We start from the raw sequence: 14,652 nt of genomic DNA, 5'->3' as shown, positions 1-14,652 counted from the left end.
CCTATTGTGGGTTGACACGTAGCATGTCCTATTGTGGATTGACACGTAACATGTCCTATTGTGGGTTGACATGTAGCATGTCCTATTGTGGGTTGACACGTAGCATGTCCTATTGTGGGTTGACACGTAGCATGTCCTATTGAGGGTTGACACGTAGCATGTCCTATTGCGGGTTGACACGTAGCATGTCCTATTGCGGGTTGACACGTAGCATGTCCTATTGCGGGTTGACACGTAGCATGTCCTATTGTGGGTTGACACGTAGCATGTCCTATTGTGGGTTGACACGTAGCATGTCCTATTGTGGGTTGACATGTAGCATGTCCTATTGTGGGTTGACACGTAGCATGTCCTATTGTGGGTTGACATGTAGCATGTCCTATTGTGGGTTGACATGTAGCATGTCCTATTGTGGGTTGACACGTAGCATGTCCTATTGTGGGTTGACACGTAGCATGTCCTATTGTGGGTTGACATGTAGCATGTCCTATTGCGGGTTGACACGTAGCATGTCCTATTGTGGGTTGACATGTAGCATGTCCTATTGCGGGTTGACATGTAGCATGTCCTATGTTGACATGTAGCATGTCCTATTGTGGGTTGACACGTAGCATGTCCTATTGTGGGTTGACACGTAGCATGTCCTATTGTGGGTTGACACGTAGCATGTCCTATTGTGGGTTGACATGTAGCATGTCCTATTGTGGGTTGACAGGTAGCATGTCCTATTGTGGGTTGACACGTAGCATGTCCTATTGTGGGTTGACAGGTAGCATGTCCTATTGTGGGTTGACACGTAGCATGTCCTATTGCGGGTTGACATGTAGCATGTCCTATTGTGGGTTGACACGTAGCATGTCCTATTGTGGGTTGACATGTAGCATGTCCTATTGTGGATTGACATGTAGCATGTCCTATTGTGGGTTGACATGTAGCATGTCCTATTGTGGGTTGACACGTAGCATGTCCTATTGTGGGTTGACACGTAGCATGTCCTATTGTGGATTGACATGTAGCATGTCCTATTGTGGGTTGACATGTAGCATGTCCTATTGTGGGTTGACATGTAGCATGTCCTATTGTGGGTTGACACGTAGCATGTCCTATTGTGGGTTGACATGTAGCATGTCCTATTGTGGATTGACATGTAGCATGTCCTATTGTGGGTTGACATGTAGCATGTCCTATTGTGGATTGACATGTAGCATGTCCTATTGTGGATTGACACGTAGCATGTCCTATTGTGGATTGACATGTAGCATGTCCTATTGTGGGTTGACATGCAGCATGTCCTATTGTGGGTTGACACGTAGCATGTCCTATTGTGGGTTGACATGTAGCATGTCCTATTGTGGGTTGACACGTAGCATGTCCTATTGTGGGTTGACACGTAGCATGTCCTAATGTGGGTTGACACGTAGCATGTCCTATTGTGGGTTGACACGTAGCATGTCCTAATGTGGGTTGACATGTAGCATGTCCTATTGTGGGTTGACACGTAGCATGTCCTATTGCGGGTTGACACGTAGCATGTCCTATTGCGGGTTGACACGTAGCATGTCCTATTGTGGGTTGACACGTAGCATGTCCTATTGTGGGTTGACACGTAGCATGTCCTATTGTGGGTTGACATGTAGCATGTCCTATTGTGGGTTGACACGTAGCATGTCCTATTGTGGGTTGACATGTAGCATGTCCTATTGTGGGTTGACATGTAGCATGTCCTATTGTGGGTTGACACGTAGCATGTCCTATTGTGGGTTGACACGTAGCATGTCCTATTGTGGGTTGACATGTAGCATGTCCTATTGCGGGTTGACACGTAGCATGTCCTATTGTGGGTTGACATGTAGCATGTCCTATTGCGGGTTGACATGTAGCATGTCCTATGTTGACATGTAGCATGTCCTATTGTGGGTTGACACGTAGCATGTCCTATTGTGGGTTGACACGTAGCATGTCCTATTGTGGGTTGACACGTAGCATGTCCTATTGTGGGTTGACATGTAGCATGTCCTATTGTGGGTTGACAGGTAGCATGTCCTATTGTGGGTTGACACGTAGCATGTCCTATTGTGGGTTGACAGGTAGCATGTCCTATTGTGGGTTGACACGTAGCATGTCCTATTGCGGGTTGACATGTAGCATGTCCTATTGTGGGTTGACACGTAGCATGTCCTATTGTGGGTTGACATGTAGCATGTCCTATTGTGGATTGACATGTAGCATGTCCTATTGTGGGTTGACATGTAGCATGTCCTATTGTGGGTTGACACGTAGCATGTCCTATTGTGGGTTGACACGTAGCATGTCCTATTGTGGATTGACATGTAGCATGTCCTATTGTGGGTTGACATGTAGCATGTCCTATTGTGGGTTGACATGTAGCATGTCCTATTGTGGGTTGACACGTAGCATGTCCTATTGTGGGTTGACATGTAGCATGTCCTATTGTGGATTGACATGTAGCATGTCCTATTGTGGGTTGACATGTAGCATGTCCTATTGTGGATTGACATGTAGCATGTCCTATTGTGGATTGACACGTAGCATGTCCTATTGTGGATTGACATGTAGCATGTCCTATTGTGGGTTGACATGCAGCATGTCCTATTGTGGGTTGACACGTAGCATGTCCTATTGTGGGTTGACATGTAGCATGTCCTATTGTGGGTTGACACGTAGCATGTCCTATTGTGGGTTGACACGTAGCATGTCCTAATGTGGGTTGACACGTAGCATGTCCTATTGTGGGTTGACACGTAGCATGTCCTAATGTGGGTTGACATGTAGCATGTCCTATTGTGGGTTGACATGTAGCATGTCCGATTGCGGGTTGACACGTAGCATGTCCTATTGTGGGTTGACATGTAGCATGTCCGATTGCGGGTTGACACGTAGCATGTCCTATTGCGGGTTGACACGTAGCATGTCCTACTGTGGGTTGACATGTAGCATGTCCTATTGTGGGTTGGCACGTAGCATGTCCTATTGTGGGTTGACATGTAGCATGTCCTATTGTGGGTTGACATGTAGCATCTCCTATTGTGGGTTGACATGTAGCGTGTCCTATTGTGGGTTGACACTTAGCATCTCCTATTGTGGGTTGACACGTAGCGTGTCCTATTGTGGGTTGACACGTAGCATCTCCTATTGTGGGTTGACACGTAGCGTGTCCTATTGTGGGTTGACACGTAGCATCTCCTATTGTGGGTTGACATGTAGCATGTCCTATTGTGGGTTGACATGTAGCATCTCCTATTGCGGGTTGACATGTAGCATGTCCTATTGTGGGTTGACACGTAGCATGTCCGATTGTGGATTGACACGTAACATGTCCTATTGTGGGTTGACATGTAGCATGTCCTATTGTGGGTTGACACGTAGCATGTCCTATTGTGGGTTGACACGTAGCATGTCCTGTTGAGGGTTGACACGTAGCATGTCCTATTGCGGGTTGACACGTAGCATGTCCTATTGCGGGTTGACACGTAGCATGTCCTATTGCGGGTTGACACGTAGCATGTCCTATTGTGGGTTGACACGTAGCATGTCCTATTGTGGGTTGACACGTAGCATGTCCTATTGTGGGTTGACATGTAGCATGTCCTATTGTGGGTTGACACGTAGCATGTCCTATTGTGGGTTGACATGTAGCATGTCCTATTGTGGGTTGACATGTAGCATGTCCTATTGTGGGTTGACACGTAGCATGTCCTATTGTGGGTTGACACGTAGCATGTCCTATTGTGGGTTGACATGTAGCATGTCCTATTGCGGGTTGACACGTAGCATGTCCTATTGTGGGTTGACATGTAGCATGTCCTATTGCGGGTTGACATGTAGCATGTCCTATTGTGGGTTGACATGTAGCATGTCCTATTGTGGGTTGACATGTAGCATGTCCTATTGTGGGTTGACACGTAGCATGTCCTATTGTGGGTTGACACGTAGCATGTCCTATTGTGGGTTGACATGTAGCATGTCCTATTGTGGGTTGACACGTAGCATGTCCTATTGCGGGTTGACATGTAGCATGTCCTATTGTGGGTTGACACGTAGCCTGTCCTATTGTGGGTTGACATGTAGCATGTCCTATTGTGGGTTGACATGTAGCATGTCCTATTGTGGATTGACATGTAGCATGTCCTATTGTGGGTTGACACATAGCATGTCCTATTGTGGGTTGACATGTAGCATGTCCTATTGTGGGTTGACATGTAGCATGTCCTATTGTGGATTGACACGTAGCATGTCCTATTGTGGGTTGACACGTAGCATGTCCTATTGTGGGTTGACACGTAGCATGTCCTATTGCGGGTTGACACGTAGCATGTCCTATTGCGGGTTGACACGTAGCATGTCCTATTGCGGGTTGACACGTAGCATGTCCTATTGCGGGTTGACACGTAGCATGTCCTATTGCGGGTTGACACGTAGCATGTCCGATTGCTGGTTGACACGTAGCATGTCCTATTGCGGGTTGACACGTAGCATGTCCTATTGCGGGTTGACACGTAGCATGTCCTATTGCGGGTTGACACGTAGCATGTCCTATTGCGGGTTGACACGTAGCATGTCCTATTGCGGGTTGACACGTAGCATGTCCTATTGCGGGTTGACACGTAGCATGTCCTATTGTGGGTTGACACGTAGCATGTCCTAATGTGGGTTGACACGTAGCATATCCTATTGCGGGTTGACACGTAGCATGTCCTATTGCGGGTTGACACGTAGCATGTCCTATTGCGGGTTGACACGTAGCATGTCCTATTGCGGGTTGACACGTAGCATGTCCTATTGCGGGTTGACACGTAGCATGTCCTATTGCGGGTTGACACGTAGCATGTCCTATTGCGGGTTGACACGTAGCATGTCCTATTGCGGGTTGACACGTAGCATGTCCTATTGCGCGTTGACACGTAGAATGTCCTATTGCGGGTTGACACGTAGCATGTCCTATTGCGGGTTGACACGTAGCATGTCCTATTGCGGGTTGACACGTAGCATGTCCTATTGCGGGTTGACACGTAGCGTGTCCTATTGCGGGTTGACACGTAGCGTGTCCTATTGTGGGTTGACACGTAGCATGTCCGATTGTGGATTGACACGTAACATGTCCTATTGTGGGTTGACATGTAGCATGTCCTATTGTGGGTTGACACGTAGCATGTCCTATTGTGGGTTGACACGTAGCATGTCCTGTTGAGGGTTGACACGTAGCATGTCCTATTGCGGGTTGACACGTAGCATGTCCTATTGCGGGTTGACACGTAGCATGTCCTATTGCGGGTTGACACGTAGCATGTCCTATTGTGGGTTGACACGTAGCATGTCCTATTGTGGGTTGACACGTAGCATGTCCTGTTGAGGGTTGACACGTAGCATGTCCTATTGCGGGTTGACACGTAGCATGTCCTATTGCGGGTTGACACGTAGCATGTCCTATTGCGGGTTGACACGTAGCATGTCCTATTGTGGGTTGACACGTAGCATGTCCTATTGTGGGTTGACACGTAGCATGTCCTATTGTGGGTTGACATGTAGCATGTCCTATTGTGGGTTGACACGTAGCATGTCCTATTGTGGGTTGACATGTAGCATGTCCTATTGTGGGTTGACATGTAGCATGTCCTATTGTGGGTTGACACGTAGCATGTCCTATTGTGGGTTGACACGTAGCATGTCCTATTGTGGGTTGACATGTAGCATGTCCTATTGCGGGTTGACACGTAGCATGTCCTATTGTGGGTTGACATGTAGCATGTCCTATTGCGGGTTGACATGTAGCATGTCCTATGTTGACATGTAGCATGTCCTATTGTGGGTTGACACGTAGCATGTCCTATTGTGGGTTGACACGTAGCATGTCCTATTGTGGGTTGACACGTAGCATGTCCTATTGTGGGTTGACATGTAGCATGTCCTATTGTGGGTTGACAGGTAGCATGTCCTATTGTGGGTTGACACGTAGCATGTCCTATTGTGGGTTGACAGGTAGCATGTCCTATTGTGGGTTGACACGTAGCATGTCCTATTGCGGGTTGACATGTAGCATGTCCTATTGTGGGTTGACACGTAGCATGTCCTATTGTGGGTTGACATGTAGCATGTCCTATTGTGGGTTGACATGTAGCATGTCCTATTGTGGATTGACATGTAGCATGTCCTATTGTGGGTTGACACATAGCATGTCCTATTGTGGGTTGACATGTAGCATGTCCTATTGTGGGTTGACATGTAGCATGTCCTATTGTGGATTGACACGTAGCATGTCCTATTGTGGGTTGACACGTAGCATGTCCTATTGTGGGTTGACACGTAGCATGTCCTATTGCGGGTTGACACGTAGCATGTCCTATTGCGGGTTGACACGTAGCATGTCCTATTGCGGGTTGACACGTAGCATGTCCTATTGCGGGTTGACACGTAGCATGTCCTATTGCGGGTTGACACGTAGCATGTCCTATTGCGGGTTGACACGTAGCATGTCCGATTGCTGGTTGACACGTAGCATGTCCTATTGCGGGTTGACACGTAGCATGTCCTATTGCGGGTTGACACGTAGCATGTCCTATTGCGGGTTGACACGTAGCATGTCCTATTGCGGGTTGACACGTAGCATGTCCTATTGCGGGTTGACACGTAGCATGTCCTATTGCGGGTTGACACGTAGCATGTCCTATTGCGGGTTGACACGTAGCATGTCCTATTGCGGGTTGACACGTAGCATGTCCTATTGCGGGTTGACACGTAGCATGTCCTATTGCGGGTTGACACGTAGCATGTCCTATTGCGGGTTGACACGTAGCATGTCCTATTGCGGGTTGACACGTAGCATGTCCTATTGCGGGTTGACACGTAGCATGTCCTATTGCGGGTTGACACGTAGCATGTCCTATTGCGGGTTGACACGTAGCATGTCCTATTGCGGGTTGACACGTAGCATGTCCTATTGCGGGTTGACACGTAGCATGTCCTATTGCGGGTTGACACGTAGAATGTCCTATTGCGGGTTGACACGTAGCATGTCCTATTGCGGGTTGACACGTAGCATGTCCTATTGCGGGTTGACACGTAGCATGTCCTATTGCGGGTTGACACGTAGCATGTCCTATTGCGGGTTGACACGTAGCATGTCCTATTGTGGGTTGACACGTAGCATGTCCGATTGTGGATTGACACGTAACATGTCCTATTGTGGGTTGACATGTAGCATGTCCTATTGTGGGTTGACACGTAGCATGTCCTATTGTGGGTTGACACGTAGCATGTCCTGTTGAGGGTTGACACGTAGCATGTCCTATTGCGGGTTGACACGTAGCATGTCCTATTGCGGGTTGACACGTAGCATGTCCTATTGCGGGTTGACACGTAGCATGTCCTATTGTGGGTTGACACGTAGCATGTCCTATTGTGGGTTGACACGTAGCATGTCCTATTGTGGGTTGACATGTAGCATGTCCTATTGTGGGTTGACACGTAGCATGTCCTATTGCGGGTTGACATGTAGCATGTCCTATTGTGGGTTGACACGTAGCATGTCCTATTGTGGGTTGACATGTAGCATGTCCTATTGTGGGTTGACATGTAGCATGTCCTATTGTGGATTGACATGTAGCATGTCCTATTGTGGGTTGACACATAGCATGTCCTATTGTGGGTTGACATGTAGCATGTCCTATTGTGGGTTGACATGTAGCATGTCCTATTGTGGATTGACACGTAGCATGTCCTATTGTGGGTTGACACGTAGCATGTCCTATTGTGGGTTGACACGTAGCATGTCCTATTGCGGGTTGACACGTAGCATGTCCTATTGCGGGTTGACACGTAGCATGTCCTATTGCGGGTTGACACGTAGCATGTCCTATTGCGGGTTGACACGTAGCATGTCCTATTGCGGGTTGACACGTAGCATGTCCTATTGCGGGTTGACACGTAGCATGTCCGATTGCTGGTTGACACGTAGCATGTCCTATTGCGGGTTGACACGTAGCATGTCCTATTGCGGGTTGACACGTAGCATGTCCTATTGCGGGTTGACACGTAGCATGTCCTATTGCGGGTTGACACGTAGCATGTCCTATTGCGGGTTGACACGTAGCATGTCCTATTGCGGGTTGACACGTAGCATGTCCTATTGCGGGTTGACACGTAGCATGTCCTATTGCGGGTTGACACGTAGCATGTCCTATTGCGGGTTGACACGTAGCATGTCCTATTGCGGGTTGACACGTAGCATGTCCTATTGCGGGTTGACACGTAGCATGTCCTATTGCGGGTTGACACGTAGCATGTCCTATTGCGGGTTGACACGTAGCATGTCCTATTGCGGGTTGACACGTAGCATGTCCTATTGCGGGTTGACACGTAGCATGTCCTATTGCGGGTTGACACGTAGCATGTCCTATTGCGGGTTGACACGTAGCATGTCCTATTGCGGGTTGACACGTAGAATGTCCTATTGCGGGTTGACACGTAGCATGTCCTATTGCGGGTTGACACGTAGCATGTCCTATTGCGGGTTGACACGTAGCATGTCCTATTGCGGGTTGACACGTAGCATGTCCTATTGCGGGTTGACACGTAGCATGTCCTATTGTGGGTTGACACGTAGCATGTCCGATTGTGGATTGACACGTAACATGTCCTATTGTGGGTTGACATGTAGCATGTCCTATTGTGGGTTGACACGTAGCATGTCCTATTGTGGGTTGACACGTAGCATGTCCTGTTGAGGGTTGACACGTAGCATGTCCTATTGCGGGTTGACACGTAGCATGTCCTATTGCGGGTTGACACGTAGCATGTCCTATTGCGGGTTGACACGTAGCATGTCCTATTGTGGGTTGACACGTAGCATGTCCTATTGTGGGTTGACACGTAGCATGTCCTATTGTGGGTTGACATGTAGCATGTCCTATTGTGGGTTGACACGTAGCATGTCCTATTGTGGGTTGACATGTAGCATGTCCTATTGTGGGTTGACATGTAGCATGTCCTATTGTGGGTTGACACGTAGCATGTCCTATTGTGGGTTGACACGTAGCATGTCCTATTGTGGGTTGACATGTAGCATGTCCTATTGTGGGTTGACACGTAGCATGTCCTATTGTGGGTTGACATGTAGCATGTCCTATTGCGGGTTGACACGTAGCATGTCCTATTGCGGGTTGACACGTAGCATGTCCTAATGTGGGTTGACACGTAGCATGTCCTATTGTGGGTTGACACGTAGCATGTCCTAATGTGGGTTGACACGTAGCATGTCCTATTGTGGGTTGACACGTAGCATGTCCGATTGTGGATTGACACGTAACATGTCCTATTGTGGGTTGACATGTAGCATGTCCTATTGTGGGTTGACACGTAGCATGTCCTATTGTGGGTTGACACGTAGCATGTCCTGTTGAGGGTTGACACGTAGCATGTCCTATTGCGGATTGACACGTAGCATGTCCTATTGCGGGTTGACACGTAGCATGTCCTATTGCGGGTTGACACGTAGCATGTCCTATTGTGGGTTGACATGTAGCATGTCCTATTGTGGGTTGACACGTAGCATGTCCTATTGTGGGTTGACACGTAGCATGTCCTATTGTGGGTTGACATGTAGCATGTCCTATTGCGGGTTGACACGTAGCATGTCCTATTGTGGGTTGACATGTAGCATGTCCTATTGCGGGTTGACATGTAGCATGTCCTATGTTGACATGTAGCATGTCCTATTGTGGGTTGACACGTAGCATGTCCTATTGTGGGTTGACACGTAGCATGTCCTATTGTGGGTTGACACGTAGCATGTCCTATTGTGGGTTGACATGTAGCATGTCCTATTGTGGGTTGACAGGTAGCATGTCCTATTGTGGGTTGACACGTAGCATGTCCTATTGTGGGTTGACAGGTAGCATGTCCTATTGTGGGTTGACACGTAGCATGTCCTATTGCGGGTTGACATGTAGCATGTCCTATTGTGGGTTGACACGTAGCATGTCCTATTGTGGGTTGACATGTAGCATGTCCTATTGTGGGTTGACATGTAGCATGTCCTATTGTGGATTGACATGTAGCATGTCCTATTGTGGGTTGACACATAGCATGTCCTATTGTGGGTTGACATGTAGCATGTCCTATTGTGGGTTGACATGTAGCATGTCCTATTGTGGATTGACACGTAGCATGTCCTATTGTGGGTTGACACGTAGCATGTCCTATTGTGGGTTGACACGTAGCATGTCCTATTGCGGGTTGACACGTAGCATGTCCTATTGCGGGTTGACACGTAGCATGTCCTATTGCGGGTTGACACGTAGCATGTCCTATTGCGGGTTGACACGTAGCATGTCCTATTGCGGGTTGACACGTAGCATGTCCTATTGCGGGTTGACACGTAGCATGTCCTATTGCGGGTTGACACGTAGCATGTCCGATTGCTGGTTGACACGTAGCATGTCCTATTGCGGGTTGACACGTAGCATGTCCTATTGCGGGTTGACACGTAGCATGTCCTATTGCGGGTTGACACGTAGCATGTCCTATTGCGGGTTGACACGTAGCATGTCCTATTGCGGGTTGACACGTAGCATGTCCTATTGCGGGTTGACACGTAGCATGTCCTATTGCGGGTTGACACGTAGCATGTCCTATTGCGGGTTGACACGTAGCATGTCCTATTGCGGGTTGACACGTAGCATGTCCTATTGCGGGTTGACACGTAGCATGTCCTATTGCGGGTTGACACGTAGCATGTCCTATTGCGGGTTGACACGTAGCATGTCCTATTGCGGGTTGACACGTAGCATGTCCTATTGCGGGTTGACACGTAGCATGTCCTATTGCGGGTTGACACGTAGCATGTCCTATTGCGGGTTGACACGTAGCATGTCCTATTGCGGGTTGACACGTAGCATGTCCTATTGCGGGTTGACACGTAGAATGTCCTATTGCGGGTTGACACGTAGCATGTCCTATTGCGGGTTGACACGTAGCATGTCCTATTGCGGGTTGACACGTAGCATGTCCTATTGCGGGTTGACACGTAGCATGTCCTATTGCGGGTTGACACGTAGCATGTCCTATTGTGGGTTGACACGTAGCATGTCCGATTGTGGATTGACACGTAACATGTCCTATTGTGGGTTGACATGTAGCATGTCCTATTGTGGGTTGACACGTAGCATGTCCTATTGTGGGTTGACACGTAGCATGTCCTGTTGAGGGTTGACACGTAGCATGTCCTATTGCGGGTTGACACGTAGCATGTCCTATTGCGGGTTGACACGTAGCATGTCCTATTGCGGGTTGACACGTAGCATGTCCTATTGTGGGTTGACACGTAGCATGTCCTATTGTGGGTTGACACGTAGCATGTCCTATTGTGGGTTGACATGTAGCATGTCCTATTGTGGGTTGACACGTAGCATGTCCTATTGTGGGTTGACATGTAGCATGTCCTATTGTGGGTTGACATGTAGCATGTCCTATTGTGGGTTGACACGTAGCATGTCCTATTGTGGGTTGACACGTAGCATGTCCTATTGTGGGTTGACATGTAGCATGTCCTATTGTGGGTTGACACGTAGCATGTCCTATTGTGGGTTGACATGTAGCATGTCCTATTGCGGGTTGACACGTAGCATGTCCTATTGCGGGTTGACACGTAGCATGTCCTAATGTGGGTTGACACGTAGCATGTCCTATTGTGGGTTGACACGTAGCATGTCCTAATGTGGGTTGACACGTAGCATGTCCTATTGCGGGTTGACACGTAGCATGTCCGATTGTGGATTGACACGTAACATGTCCTATTGTGGGTTGACATGTAGCATGTCCTATTGTGGGTTGACACGTAGCATGTCCTATTGTGGGTTGACACGTAGCATGTCCTGTTGAGGGTTGACACGTAGCATGTCCTATTGCGGATTGACACGTAGCATGTCCTATTGCGGGTTGACACGTAGCATGTCCTATTGCGGGTTGACACGTAGCATGTCCTATTGTGGGTTGACACGTAGCATGTCCTATTGTGGGTTGACACGTAGCATGTCCTATTGTGGGTTGACATGTAGCATGTCCTATTGTGGGTTGACACGTAGCATGTCCTATTGTGGGTTGACATGTAGCATGTCCTATTGTGGGTTGACATGTAGCATGTCCTATTGTGGGTTGACACGTAGCATGTCCTATTGTGGGTTGACACGTAGCATGTCCTATTGTGGGTTGACATGTAGCATGTCCTATTGTGGGTTGACACGTAGCATGTCCTATTGTGGGTTGACATGTAGCATGTCCTATTGCGGGTTGACACGTAGCATGTCCTATTGTGGGTTGACAGGTAGCATTTCCTATTGTGGGTTGACACGTAGCATGTCCTATTGTGGGTTGACAGGTAGCATGTCCTATTGTGCGTTGACACGTAGCATGTCCTATTGTGGGTTGACAGGTAGCATGTCCTATTGTGGGTTGACACGTAGCATGTCCTATTGTGGATTGACATGTAGCATGTCCTATTGCGGGTTGACACGTAGCATGTCCTATTGTGGGTTGACAGGTAGCATGTCCTATTGTGGGTTGACACGTAGCATGTCCTATTGTGGGTTGACAGGTAGCATGTCCTATTGTGGGTTGACACGTAGCATGTCCTATTGTGGGTTGACATGTAGCATGTCCTATTGTGGGTTGACACGTAGCATGTCCTATTGCGGGTTGACACGTAGCATGTCCTATTGCGGGTTGACACGTAGCATGTCCTATTGCGGGTTGACACGTAGCATGTCCTATTGCGGGTTGACACGTAGCATGTCCTATTGCGGGTTGACACGTAGCATGTCCTATTGCGGATTGACACGTAGCATGTCCTATTGCGGGTTGACACGTAGCATGTCCTATTGCGGATTGACACGTAGCATGTCCTATTGCGGGTTGACACGTAGCATGTCCTATTGCGGATTGACATGTAGCATGTCCTATTGCGGGTTGACACGTACCATGTCCTATTGTGGGTTGACACGTAGCATGTCCTATTGTGGGTTGACAGGTAGCATGTCCTATTGTGGGTTGACACGTAGCATGTCCTATTGTGGGTTGACACGTAGCATGTCCTATTGTGGATTGACATGTAGCATGTCCTATTGTGGATTGACATGTAGCATGTCCTATTGTGGGTTGACATGCAGCATGTCCTATTGTGGATTGACATGTAGCATGTCCTCTTGTGGGTTGACATGCAGCATGTCCTAATGTGGATTGACATGTAGCATGTCCTCTTGTGGGTTGACATGCAGCATGTCCTATTGTGGATTGACATGTAGCATGTCCTATTGTGGGTTGACATGCAGCATGTCCTATTGTGGGTTGACACGTAGCATGTCCTATTGTGGGTTGACATGTAGCATGTCCTATTGTGGGTTGACACGTAGCATGTCCTATTGTGGGTTGACACGTAGCATGTCCTAATGTGGGTTGACACGTAGCATGTCCTATTGTGGGTTGACACGTAGCATGTCCTAATGTGGGTTGACATGTAGCATGTCCTATTGTGGGTTGACATGTAGCATGTCCGATTGCGGGTTGACACGTAGCATGTCCTATTGTGGGTTGACACGTAGCATGTCCTACTGTGGGTTGACATGTAGCATGTCCTATTGTGGGTTGACATGTAGCATCTCCTATTGTGGGTTGACATGTAGCGTGTCCTATTGTGGGTTGACACTTAGCATCTCCTATTGTGGGTTGACACGTAGCGTGTCCTATTGTGGGTTGACACGTAGCATCTCCTATTGTGGGTTGACATGTAGCATCTCCTATTGCGGGTTGACACGTAGCATGTCCTATTGTGGGTTGACATGTAGCATCTCCTATTGCGGGTTGACATGTAGCATGTCCTATTGTGGGTTGACACGTAGCATGTCCTATTGTGGATTGACACGTAACATGTCCTATTGTGGGTTGACATGTAGCATGTCCTATTGTGGGTTGACACGTAGCATGTCCTATTGTGGGTTGACACGTAGCATGTCCTATTGAGGGTTGACACGTAGCATGTCCTATTGCGGGTTGACACGTAGCATGTCCTATTGCGGGTTGACACGTAGCATGTCCTATTGTGGGTTGACACGTAGCATGTCCTATTGTGGGTTGACACGTAGCATGTCCTATTGTGGGTTGACATGTAGCATGTCCTATTGTGGGTTGACACGTAGCATGTCCTATTGTGGGTTGACATGTAGCATGTCCTATTGTGGGTTGACATGTAGCATGTCCTATTGTGGGTTGACACGTAGCATGTCCTATTGTGGGTTGACACGTAGCATGTCCTATTGTGGGTTGACATGTAGCATGTCCTATTGCGGGTTGACACGTAGCATGTCCTATTGTGGGTTGACATGTAGCATGTCCTATTGCGGGTTGACATGTAGCATGTCCTATGTTGACATGTAGCATGTCCTATTGTGGGTTGACACGTAGCATGTCCTATTGTGGGTTGACACGTAGCATGTCCTATTGTGGGTTGACACGTAGCATGTCCTATTGTGGGTTGACATGTAGCATGTCCTATTGTGGGTTGACAGGTAGCATGTCCTATTGTGGGTTGACACGTAGCATGTCCTATTGTGGGTTGACAGGTAGCATGTCCTATTGTGGGTTGAC

This window comes from Somniosus microcephalus, chromosome 3 (genome assembly GCF_052327205.1).
Source record: "Somniosus microcephalus isolate GS21.2 chromosome 3, FLI_Smic_1.0, whole genome shotgun sequence".
NCBI lineage: Eukaryota > Metazoa > Chordata > Chondrichthyes > Squaliformes > Somniosidae > Somniosus > Somniosus microcephalus.
The sequence above is the reverse complement of the archived record's forward strand: the minus strand, read 5'-3'. Positions refer to the sequence as shown.